We start from the raw sequence: 12,065 nt of genomic DNA on the forward strand, positions 1-12,065 counted from the left end.
GGTCAACGTAGTTAATTATTATTGAAATAGTAGAATTATGTTAATTTTATACTCGTCAATTTGTTTGAACAGGAGTGCACAATCGGTCAGACTCTGTATTCAGAGAGAAAATAACCTACTTCTTTCGCAAACTTATGGCGAATACAATCCGATCACCTAGCGTTGAGCAGAAGCGGAGTTTCATGAGACGGGCTGTGGAACTCGGTTATATTGGCGCATTTGTGGAGAAGCCGGACACTGCCAGACCATTCGGAGCGATCATAGTAAAAGAGGACAAGATCGTAGGTATGTACATTAATATATATATATTCCCTAGATTTTAGCATTGCACGTTAGGTAAAGTGTTGACAGCAATATTCTGGTATTTCTGAGTACCAAACAGAGGCGGCGGCACGACATTTTGCATGGAGAGGCGAGATCTGCGAACCAGCCTCGCGCGACCTTAACAGGGGGTCCGAGGCATGCCCTTAACAATAATGAAATCTAGACCCTCTGAAACGCTATTTCTTTCATTTTGAGGGGCACATTTTGCTGGCACAAAAGGCTTCAGCTTGATTTTGGAGAGGCGACGCCCCCTGCCAACAATTGTTCGCCACCCCCACCCCGTGCCGCCGTCACTGCCAAACACCAATCATATATGATTCAAAATAGACACTGGCCACATCATTCAAGAATGTTAGTTATGGCCACCTTATATACAACTGATTAACTAGCTGTCGAACATATTTGCATATTTGCATATATTTGCATTTCTTTTAATAGACCATATAAGGTATAACAATTTATGAACTGAATACGGCTTTTACAGCCCTCGTTCTTATACGGCAAACTGTGGGCTGCAAAACAACCTCGGGCTGCAAAAGCCATTTCCAGCCCTCGACGATTAGCAGTCCAAGTTAAAAACGAGGAAAGAAAATATTAAAAATTGCATGAAAATAACAATTGCAATTGTGTCACATAAACCACGACAATATACATATATAGTAAAATATACACAACGAACTTGAAAATGGGTTCAAGGCCATTAGCTCTTTCTCTCTCCCGCCTTACTCAACAACACATGGGCATTGGAGTTGGAAGTCAGAAATATCTTAATGAAAACACTAATTCGTACTTTTTAGATCTGAAAAGCAAAATTAATACAGCAAAACTATTCAACTCAAACGCACAAGACAAGTGTTATTAAACATACGAGAGAAAATCGAGAAATTACTGTTCGTTGTTTGTCTACCAAGTAAAAAAAAAACTGATATTGCAAAGTTAACCGCTAGAAAAGATGTGGGCCCACTCACACCAAAGCAAACGCAATAAAACACCACAAGTTGATAAAGGAATCCCAAGCATATATACAATGCAGATTTGTATACGTCGAATAAATCACTCAACACAATAAGCTGCCCTCCGATTGGTCAGACGCACTGTGGCAACTAACTTGTAACTACTTTGTAATCGTACAGAACACCAGACACTTCGTAACGGCATTTTTCACGACTGTGACACTCGCGATAATCTTCACAACATTATTTGTCATACATTATTAGATAATTTAAAATTATAAAGATAATTTAGGATATAACCTGCACAAAAGTGAATGTTATTTTGTTCTTTTCATAATGCTACATTTTCTATACATGCTAATAAGTGTTCAAATCACTAAATGAGATTCAAAGTTCAAGAGGTCTCAAACAATAAAGCCGCCAAAACGTTGTTTCACTATCTTACCATGTGAGCTAGCACAACACTTCAATATATTCAAAGGTGAATCGAAATACATGTATACACATAAGTGTTTACAAAGATCATTGTCTAGTTCATATACAGATCATATACAGATGCAATGGACACGTTCAAATAAATTAAATAACCATTTATTATCAAGCATTAAATAAACAAAATGAAAACTATGCTGACTTGGTTCTGCACAACGTTTCACACAAAAGTTGGATGAAATATCAGCCGTATGTAACAACAGTTTTTATAGGAACTAGCCCCGTCACATTGATATACACACAAGGCATCTACCAATTATCGGCTTCGAGACAAAGTTGCAGGTCATTCAGATCGTGTCCCTGCATTCACCCGCTCACTCGAAGGTGCTATCAAACCAGTGGCCATAACTAATTTATATACACGTGCCCATTTGATCAGGTCGTGTGCTTCATCCATCCGCTCGTAGGTTTAATCGACTCAATGCCTTCACCAAAGTATGTATGTATGTCCATTTAATCAGGTCTCGTGTCAGGCATGTTGCCCTCCAGATATTTCACAATTTAAAATAACCAAATGGGTGTACAGTCTCCATATACATATTCCCTATTTTATTACATTGATCGGGCCCTTCTAGTGCCAACTAGATATAACAGGCTCGAGAATTACTAGATTCAAGTGGTAGTTATAATTAATACAATGACTCACCATATTACCTTTGTTATTACATTGATCGGACCCTTCTAGTGCCAACTAGATATAACAGGCTCGAGAATTACTAGATTCAAGTGGTAGTTATAATTAATACAATGACTCACCATATTCCCTATTTTATTACATTGATTGGGCCCTTCTAGTGCCAACTAGATATAACAGGCTCGAGAATTACTAGATTCAAGTGGTAGTCATAATTAATACAATGACTCACTATATTACCTTTGTTATTACATTGATCGGACCCTTCTAGTGCCAACTAGATATAACAGGCTCGAGAATTAATAGATTCAAGTGGTAGATATAATTAATACAATGACTCACTATATTACCTTTGTTATTACATTGATCGGACCCTTCTAGTGCCAACTAGATAAAACAGGCTCGAGAATTACTAGATTCAAGTGGTAGTTATAATTAATACAATGACTCACTATATTACCTTTGTTATTACATTGATCGGACCCTTCTAGTGCCAACTAGATATAACAGGCTCGAGAATTACTAGATTCAAGTGGTAGTTATAATTAATACAATGACTCACCATATTACCTTTGTTATTACATTGATCGGACCCTTCTACCGCAGACAAGATACAACAGGCTCGAGAATTTCTCGTTTCAAGGGATAGTACGGAATAATACAATGACTCACCACCTCAGAATATGGTGTTCCGAGATTTCTTGTAATAAATTCTATGTAAGGTATACTACAATATATCTTGACATTCACAACTGGAGCTTTTTCAAGATTATGGGTTGGTATTGGGTTGAATTATTGGGGTTGCAAGAATTTGTAATTACTGATATTAACTAGTTCCTCCCAATTATATTGTGTTTTTTTTATTATGCATTTTTCTTTGTTCTCTCTCTCTCTCTCTCTTCCTTCCCTTCTCTTTCTCTTCGCCCTAAACTTGATTCGCAAAATCGCGTAGACCACCTCACTTTTGATGATACAAACCTTATTATATTTTTTGAGGAGTCGGTGTCAAATTGTTTACGGCTTATAGTATCCAGTATTTGTGTAGTGTGACTGAAACATAAATGTCACCATATCGCCGGACTTCTGATGCATTTTGACAGAGAAGATCTGTGTCGATTGTCTGTGTTCCTAAGGTATTTATTTGCTTCTCAATGTGCAAAAGCAGTCGTTCAATGGTGAAGCACGGAACTACAGCTATCTGTTGACCCTCACCGTCCGCCATATTCTCCCATAGATATTGAGACCCCAACTACATACACATCACATAGAAATATACACAAGAAATATAGCCACCCCGAACAGCTGGCGAATCAATGAGTGTTGCAACTACTGATTCTGTCATATGTGTATACACCCTCGTTATAGATAACATCCCCAAAGAATCATTTCTCAAGTTCAAATGAAAGTTGCCGAGTTTGTGAGGGTGCAACAAAATGACATTGATTGAGTTAACATTTTCTGTATTAACCAAAACATTGTTTCCATGTGTCTAGGCATACAACGAATTTGGAACAAGACCAACAGTCTGATCTTGTCGCCCTTTTTTACTTGAAACCCAATTTTCACTATATTCCAAAAACTTTTATGAATTGACGATAATAATATCAGGGGTAAATTCTCTTACTCTCGGGTTCTCCACACTGTCGGGGGGAATCTCGTCTCGTCTCTCTATCTCGTCCCCTTGAGGTACGGAATCGGGAAAGTCACTTTAACTTTACAGTCAAATAAGGCACACACAACGAAATACGTTTCAGCTCTCATCTTAGTCGATCTTTTGGAGCACTCTATAAGACACAGCGCCCTGGGGAAAAGTCCCCAAGACTCTCGCAAGGCTGACCCAAGACTAGCCCAAGACTGGACTGCCTCCAGGCTCGCCCCTGGACTCTCTCGGACTGCGTCTGTCGTGGAGTATTCGCCAAGACCAACTCAAACTCTCTTTATTCATTTTCAAAACTCTAACCAATTACAAAGCAGTAAAACGACTCTAAGGCGTAACCTTCAATCATAAAGCCAATCAAACTAAGTACTGAATACGTCATATCTTTTGATTAATCGTTCACTACATTAATAACTACGGATGTCAGAATAGCGACGGTATCTTGTAATTAGTTCCAAACCACTGAGCCAAGTTCCGTCCAAAACTTCAAATAGACCTGAACGATGACAGACATAACACAGCAATTCGCTAATAATCAGTTAATTAAGTCGGTCAACAGATACGCAAAAACAAATTCATGACACATCCCTTCACCCAAACTGAGATATGCCTCTTGGCATAACACGTTCATAAATCAAAGATACCGTCCTCTACTCATCGTCATACGGGTTAAATATAATACATGTACTAAGAAAAGGAATAAAGAGAGTTTGAGTTGGTCTTGGCGAATACTCCACGACAGACGCAGTCCGAGAGAGTCCAGGGGCGAGCCTGGAGGCAGTCCAGTCTTGGGCTAGTCTTGGGTCAGCCTTGCGAGAGTCTTGGGGACTTTTCCCCAGGGCGCTGTGTCTTATAGAGTGCTCCAAAAGATCGACTAAGACGAGAGCTGAAACGTATTTCGTTGTGTGTGCCTTATTTGACTGTAAAGTTAAAGTGACTTTCCCGATTCCGTACCTTAAGGGGACGAGATAGAGAGACGAGACGAGATTCCCCCCGACAGTGTGGAGAACCCGAGAGTAAGAGAATTTACCCGTGATACGTGGTGTGAGAACCCTGGGCATTGCGTCTTACGCACATTGACATCCTGTGAAGAAAAGTGAAATGGCGAAGATGTGTCTTTCTTGTGAACCGAACTAACTAGCAGCGATGGCAGAGACGACTCGGAAACTGCGTTTGACGACTAACGACTTTACCCGAACGACACCGATGTACAACAATGAAGAGATGAAGACTTCAGAACCCCTTCGGAAGGATGAGTACCGGATAGGACTGTATAATTAAGAATTGAGCGACATTAAAGACAAGAAGATGAAGAAAAAGAACGACCCGGACTAACGCGACAAGAGAGAAGACGCTTATAGACTTTGACTTCAGCTATCTGTGTATTGCTTAGAGAACCGCTCATTGGACACTGTAACGGACACTGTGTAACTCAAGGACGTTGAACTCTTTTCCAGAACGTATCAGGGGTAAATTCTCTTACTCTCGGGTTCTCCACACTGTCGGGGGGAATCTCGTCTCGTCTCTCTATCTCGTCCCCTTGAGGTACGGAATCGGGAAAGTCACTTTAACTTTACAGTCAAATAAGGCACACACAACGAAATACGTTTCAGCTCTCGTCTTAGTCGATCTTTTGGAGCACTCTATAAGACACAGCGCCCTGGGGAAAAGTCCCCAAGACTCTCGCAAGGCTGACCCAAGACTAGCCCAAGACTGGACTGCCTCCAGGCTCGCCCCTGGACTCTCTCGGACTGCGTCTGTCATGGAGTATTCGCCAAGACCAACTCAAACTCTCTTTATTCATTTTCAAAACTCTAACCAATTACAAAGCAGTAAAACTACTCTAAGGCGTAACTTTCAATCATAAAGCCAATCAAACTAAGTACTGAATACGTCATATCTTTTGATTAATCGTTCACTACATTAATAACTACGGATGTCAGAATAGCGACGGTATCTTGTAATTAGTTCCAAACCACTGAGCCAAGTTCCGTCCAAAACTTCAAATAGACCTGAACGATGACAGACATAACACAGCAATTCGCTAATAATCAGTTAATTAAGTCGGTCAACAGATACGCAAAAACAAATTCATGACAATAACACGAATTCTGTCTAGCAGGTAGATAGGGTATTTGTAAGAAAATTGGGGATGTAATCACTTCGTCAGGTGACAACAAATCGATAACTTTACCTAAAAAGGTGCGGAATCCCATTTCAAAATAATATACTATATACAGGGTTAATTACAACTCAGTCCAAGTAATGCACCTTGGTCAGTGGAATATGCTATGCGATCTGTTCACAAATTGGAGATCACGATAAATAGATAATGATAAATTAGAGAAAATAAAAATAGATAAATCTCAATGCAAAAGCAATTATTCTTATATTACGCCTACTGTCTGTATAAGCGCAAATAGTTGGCGGCAAATGCGCAAAGCTTTAACGGCCTATAAGATTATGAGATATAAATATATTTTGTTGATATTTTTAGATTGTCTATATTTGTTTTCTAATATTAGGAGAAGGATACAACATCACATATACAGACTGCGATCCAACTGCCCATGGTGAAGTGGTTGATATTAGAAGCGCATGTGCCTCCATGCAAACATTGACGTTAGAAGGCTGTGAGATATACACTAACTGCGAACCGTGTTACATGTGTACTGCTGTCATCTTGTTAACGGGGTAAGCACACAATATAAAACAAGGACCATTTACCAGCTGTATATGAGGTCAATGCGAGGCTACTTACAAGACTGTGTCTGATTGGCTAACAAACTCTAATACTTAAAATTCAGACCAATCAGCGTCTTGGTTGACTGGTTTCTTCGACGGATCAAATGCTGCCTTTTATATATTTGAAACAGTGTCATTATTGGTATTTTCTATTACGTTTCTAACGTTTCTATCAACAGAAAATTATTATACAAGAAAGGTTACAAAACTTTTTTCAGTTGTTTACGTCTTTATTTATGGAAGTGTCATGTATGACAACAAAAATACTTGTTTGGTAACTCTGTTATTTGTCATAACAATCAGTCGATTCCACGATCTACTCATATTGGACGTACATTCCAGTGTACTATTACCCACCCAATATTATGAGGTTATTACGAGAATACCTTAAAGTATGCACGAAGACAATACAGCGAAAGTGTCGACCGACGCGCAGCGACGTTGGTCTGTCTGAGTACTTACTTTGAGGTATCCCCGTAATAACCTTATTTTTATACATCTTTTCTTTCCAAGAATACATCATGGGAATGCCGAAATCCAAAACGTTTATAACGAACTTCTTTGTGTAAAGTCCGGTCAAACCCTGGTGGCAGCCATGTTCGTTTTTATTATTAGAGGACGCTTACGCGCATTTCCTGATATGGTAGAATGAAAATACCCCGTAAAATACCGCAAAATTACGGCACGCTGTAACTTATGGCGTTACGTTGACAGATGTATAATATTGTCATTTATTGCCAATAATGTGTCACATTTGTGAACACCATACTTCAATCAATATTCAAACGTTGTTTTTGTCAGGATACAACGTGTGTACTACGCTGCTACCCATGAAGAACTACAACAACATATGCACTTATCCAGCAAAAAACGCTTTGAAATTCTAATACATCCACGACCTGAAGAATACTACAATATGAGAGAGCATGTCGAAGACAGAAAAGTTTACGAGATATTTGAAAAATGGTCATCTAAACAACTGAAAGCTTAACCTTAAAGGAAAAGTCAAGTCTAACAACATAATACTCCCAGATGAAAGTGCTTGGCAAATGTAAGGACATGCAATTTACAGTTTATTTATATCCCATTTCATTCTCCAGATATTCAACTGTATTCAACCAGTATTATGTAGTCCACCATCTTGGTTCTTCGGCAAAGGATTATGGGTAAAATATGACATCATATCCACTGTTGTCAGAAATTGAGAAAATGATTTCATCTTTAACTTCAAAAGTGGAACTTCAAATTGGCTGAAAGTTTAGAACTTGATAGGCATACATGTGGCGGTGTCAAACATGCATTTAAAATAGTTGTCATGGCAAGAGTACTAAAAATATTCATTTTTTGTATTTTTCTAACAAATGCTCCAATTTCCTAATATTGTATATAACCTGTGTTGACCACAAAAAGGGGAGTGAAAAAGTGTCATTCTATATTAAGGACTAAAATAATGATTTTTATTTGTTATTACATTTTTGGCGATATCTGTAACATTCTTATTTCCATTACTATAATGATATACATAAGTTATGTGTACACCAATAATTTGAACAAATTCGCATCAGTATTTCTCACATTATAGATTAAAGCATTTTCTCACTTTTTTCACAACGGAGGATATGATGTCACACTTTACCCACAATCCTTTGCTGGAGAATCAAGATGGCGGCTACATAATATTGGTGAAAAGTCGAATATTTAGAGAAAGAAAAGTGATATACAAAAACTGTAAAATGCATTCTCCTACATTTGTGAAGCCTTTTCCCTGCGGAGCATTATGTTGTTTGGGTTGACTTCCCCTTTAACCTCGCAACTCTCGTTTCAGATGTTAAAAGACGGTGGTCGTCGAGCCACGCATGTGTGACATTTATGTTGATAAACATTGATTTTTCCACAATCCAATGCGTTCTGCTAATGAAAATTACGAGTACGAGTTTTTCGATATCTTCAAATCATTAAAGAAATTACATATTTAAAGCTTGGTAACGTCTCAGTTTGTACTTGTTAGTCTGTGCAACAGTCAAAGTCGCCATCTTGGTTAACATGAAACCAATATCTCGCGCATGCGTGGCGCGACGACCACAGCCCTTTAACAATGAGGGTAGAAAAATGTTATGCTTTTTTGATTCCGCTGGAAAACATCATCCAATAAACAAGAGCTTATGATGTCTACATTAATGAGCAACATAAGTGTGTCAATACGAGCAGCAATGTACCTTCCGAGAATTTCAGTGATGCTCACAAGTCGTTAGCTTCATCGCCCCTCGTCTCTGGTGAAAGTCATTAGTCAATGTCAACATTTCTATTAATTTCAACGTCTACGTCCTTATGTCATTTATTATGTCAGTGATTCCGATTGAACTCCCCGACTAATTGTGTTTGAGTTTGAAGTTAAAGGGCGGTGGTCGTCGTGCAGCGCGTCTTCGAATTTCATGTGAATAAACATGGGTCAACACTAAAAAAGCGAAATATTGAATATGGTTGTATTTAATACATTCTGTTGCGCATTCAAGTGGGGTCAGCCCCTTGTCATTTGACCATTCAAATGTAACGTTCGATCTTGCCTCTTCTAGAATTTCGAAATCGTGGATATTCGAAATCATGTTTAAAAAAACGACGAATGATAGTTTGCTGAGTACTGCCATTTCATTAGTGAAGAGAATGAACTGAATAGTCTTGATTTTCAGTCGGTTTTCCAGTCGTTGTAAAATAAACCTTCAAAAATGATACAAAAACGATCAGAGTAACTGAATGGTGTCAGGTCAGGAATCTTTAGCGCGTATGTGAAGACACTATATAACTACGCAAGACGGTACTGTGATGAGAAAAGTGATGAGAAGGAAGCGCTAATCCAAATTAACGCTAATCCAAATTAACGCTACTGTAATGAGTAAATCAAGTGTAGCACTTGGATGGTAGCTGTGGAATGCCATTACACTCTGTGGGGGTGTGCCTTTTCAGAAAAGTGAATTGGTGATGGACAAGAACCATACTGATTCACGTTGACCGAATCAAGTTGACCCCGTGTTTCCAGTCCTGTTATCATTATCCCATACACGCAGGTATAGGGGTAATGCTTTCAACTTGAAACCCTATCCCTCAGGCTGTTTGCGAGTGTTCATGTTTTAGATAACATAAATATACAAATACACCAACATCTGTTGTTTATCATCTACGTGGGAGGTCTATTTCACATTAGGAACACTTATGACGAAGGATTTATAAATAATCCTATGCGCTCACACTTAATCTTGTGATTGAGTTCAAACTGGCATTCACGGACAGTGCTTCGGAATAATACACATCGCTCGTATCAAACACCGTTGATATTCGCGGGTGGAACGCATTGGGCCACTTTCTGTCTGAAATACCTTACCACGAAAACTATTTTGACTCGTACGGTAGTCATGTCACAGAATTTAAGAGATTTCTCGTACGTGGATCTACAATCATCAAATACTTTGATTTCAAGCAATGTGTAGCCAATACGTCGTGTATGACTTGTTGTGTAGATATCCATGAGATGACCTTTCACAGAAGGTCAAACTTGGTCTACCGCCTTTGAATCTTCGGCAAGAAGGCGAGGACATATCTTCTTCGCCAAGGGAAAAACGAAAATCGCTACGTTACACCGTAAACTCATTCCGTGTGATGATTATGTATGTCAAAAGTTATTCTGTGAAACGATCAGGTAATTATATATTTTAACTCATCGTACCGTAGTCCACCATTTTTGAAAAAAACAAACTGTACGTCGATCAACCGATTTTGCATACTTTGCATTTTAGCGGGGTTTATTACCGCAGTTTTACGGGGTGACTATTGGTTTTTAATATTATTCTCTCTCTCTCTTTTTTTCTTCTACGACAGATGAGCGATTCTGATTGGAGCGATGGAATAAAAAAAATGTACAGACTGCTTGACTCATTGAAAGGATGTAAGAAATGTAAAAATGAACATGTATATATAGAATGAATTATTATTTATTGTTCACTGTTTACTATTATTGACGTTTCCCTTTTCTGTGTTTTTAATCGAATCGTTTATGTACTCGTATTTTTTCGTGTCGTTAAAAATAATTTACTCAAACAAAACAAAGCAAATATGAGGTAAGAAAATATAAACGATGAACAACATATGTATATATAGAATGAATTATTTTTATTGTTCACTGTTTACTGTATAATTATTGACTTTTCACTCTTCCGTGTATTTAATCGAATCGTTTATGTACTCGTATTTCTCGTGACGTGAAAAATGAATTTAACCACGCCGCACATTTACATGTATGTACGTATTTTTCGAGGTGTTAAGAAATATTTAATCATGCTAAACATTTATACGCTACGCAACTATTTTCCTTACTCACATCGTATGTTTTTTTCGTGGCGTTAAAAAAAATACTCAACCACGCCATGAATGTATACTCCATGTCAATATTTCATTCTTGTTTACTTCTTTTGTGCAATAAACTCCGTTAGTTTTCAAAAATGCCGTGTATTTATTAGTGTGTGTGTGAGAGAGAGAGCGCCCTCTATGACACATTCTGAAAAATCTTTCGTCCACGCCTGTCCAATTAAAAAAAATAATTAAAAATAATTAAAAAAAAAGATGGTAATTTATGCAAATGTATTCACGATGACCTCGACACGATCTCGTATTCACATCAATTTTATGTATGCAAATGTATTCACAATATCCCATTGTGACGTCATCCTCATGAAAAATCTTTCGTCCACGCCTGTCCAATTAAAAAAATAATTAAAAATAATTAAAAATAATTAAACAAAATAATTAAAAAAATTGATGGTAATTTATGCAAATGTATTAAAATATCCCATTGTGACGTCATCCTCATTCAAATTATCCCCTTTACGGCCATGGACGCTCATTTATGCTAATTTATGCACGAATTCCCATTGTGACGTCATTATTTATGCTAAGCTATGCACGGCCTCCCATTGTGACGTCATCCCTCCCCGTATGACGTCATCGCATCCGAGTATGAACAGCGCCCTCGTGGTCGTCCCTATAGTCCGACTTTAACTACTTTCAAGCGCTCTACCGCATTCTATGATTACGTCAGTTCTATTTTTAGTAAGATGCCTTAGTCTTCACAAGCGCCGTTTACTTGGGTCACAGAACAGTATTTACATTAGTAGATACTTCCCAGTTTTCAATATGTCAGGCAATCCAGGGATCTCCTGTAATCCTACGGTCTTCCTGTTCCGCACGTATCTGGTGTATTCCACGTAGAACG

At 38.2% G+C, this 12,065-nt stretch overlaps 1 long non-coding RNA gene across 1 annotated transcript; it reads left to right on the plus strand.

Annotated features, from left to right (window-relative positions):
* The first annotated feature begins 10,365 nt into the window (after positions 1-10,365).
* Positions 10,366-11,296, plus strand: LOC146730030 (uncharacterized). Its single transcript, XR_014927819.1, has 2 exons — positions 10,366-10,496; positions 10,676-11,296. It is a non-coding gene; the product is annotated as an uncharacterized LOC146730030 (long non-coding RNA).
* The last annotated feature ends 769 nt before the right edge of the window (positions 11,297-12,065 follow it).

This window comes from Saccoglossus kowalevskii, chromosome 20 (genome assembly GCF_978046115.1).
Source record: "Saccoglossus kowalevskii chromosome 20, keSacKowa6.1, whole genome shotgun sequence".
Lineage (NCBI taxonomy): Eukaryota > Metazoa > Hemichordata > Enteropneusta > Harrimaniidae > Saccoglossus > Saccoglossus kowalevskii.